The sequence below is a fragment of the Triticum aestivum genome, chromosome 4A, assembly GCF_018294505.1.
Source record: "Triticum aestivum cultivar Chinese Spring chromosome 4A, IWGSC CS RefSeq v2.1, whole genome shotgun sequence".
In the NCBI taxonomy this organism is placed as follows: Eukaryota; Viridiplantae; Streptophyta; class Magnoliopsida; order Poales; family Poaceae; genus Triticum; species Triticum aestivum.
The window spans coordinates 280,826,424-280,827,873 of NC_057803.1; positions in this window are offsets into that span (position 1 = coordinate 280,826,424).

Below are 1,450 nucleotides of genomic sequence, written 5' to 3' on the forward strand. Positions count from 1 at the left end.
CATGGCTCTTCTGACTTGCACTCCAATCTCCTGGGTGTCTTCTGGTCCAAGAAAAAGCATCACGAAGGTTTTATTACGTTTGGACTCCGTTTGGTATTCCTTTTATGCAAAACTCAAAAACAAGAAAAAAACAAAAACTGGCACTGGGCTCTAGGTTGGAGACGTATATAAAACATAATAGCATATTAATGCATATAAAACATCCACAACAGATAACATAATAGCATGGAACAATCAAAAATTATAGATACGTTGGAGACATATAAAGCATGCCCAAGCTTAATTCCTGCTCGTCCTCGAGTAGGTAAATGTTAAAAACGGAATTTTTGATGTGGAATGCTACCCAACGTATTTATCCATGTAAATTTCCTTTATTGTGGCATGAATGTTCAGATCCATAAGATTCAATACAAAAGTTTAATATTGACATAAAAACAATAATACTTCAAGCATACTAACAAGGCAATTATGTCTTCTCAAAATAACATGGCCAAAGAAAGCTTATCCCTACAAAATCATATAGTTTGGCTATGATCCATCTTCATAGTTTGGCTATGCTCCATCTTCATCACACAAAATATTCAAATCATTTACAACCCCCATTACAAGGCAAGAAATTGTTTCATACTTTGGTTGTTCTCAAACCTTTTCAACTTTCACGCAATACATGAGCATGAGCTATGGACATAGCACTATAGGTGGAATATAATATGGTGGTTGTGGAGAAGAAAAAAAAGAAGGAGATAGTCTCACATCAACTAGGTGTATGAATGGGCTATGGAGATGTCCATCAATAGGTATCAATGTGAGTGAGTAGGGATTGCCATGCAACGGATGCACTAGAGCTATAAGTTTATGAAAGCTCAAAAGAAAACTAAGTGGGTGTGCATCCAACTTGCTTTCTCATGAAGACCTAGGGCAATTTGAGGAAGCCGGTCGTTGGAATATACAAGCCAAGTTCTATAATGAAAAATTCCCACTAGTATATCAAAGTGACAACATAGGAGACTCTCTATCATGAAGATCATGTTGCTACTTTGAAGCACAATTGTGGAAAAAGGATAGTAACATGGGACAATGCTCTAATAATGAAGGTCATCACACTTTTATTTACTTACAACTTAAGAATTACAACTCGATAGTTAGAACAAAATATAACTCTATATGAATGCCTCTAGCGGTGTACCGGGATGTGCAATGACTCAAGAGAAATATGTATGAAAGAATTATGAATGGTGGCTTTGCCAAAAATACGATGTCAACTACATGATCATGCAAAGCAATATGACAATGATGGAACGTGTCATTGTAAAACGAAACGATGGAAAGTCGCATGGCAATATATCTCAGAATGGCTATGGAAATGCCATAATAGGTAGGTATGGTGGTTGTTTTGGGGAAGGTATATGGTGGGTTTATGGTACCGATGAAAGTTGTGAGGTACTAGAGA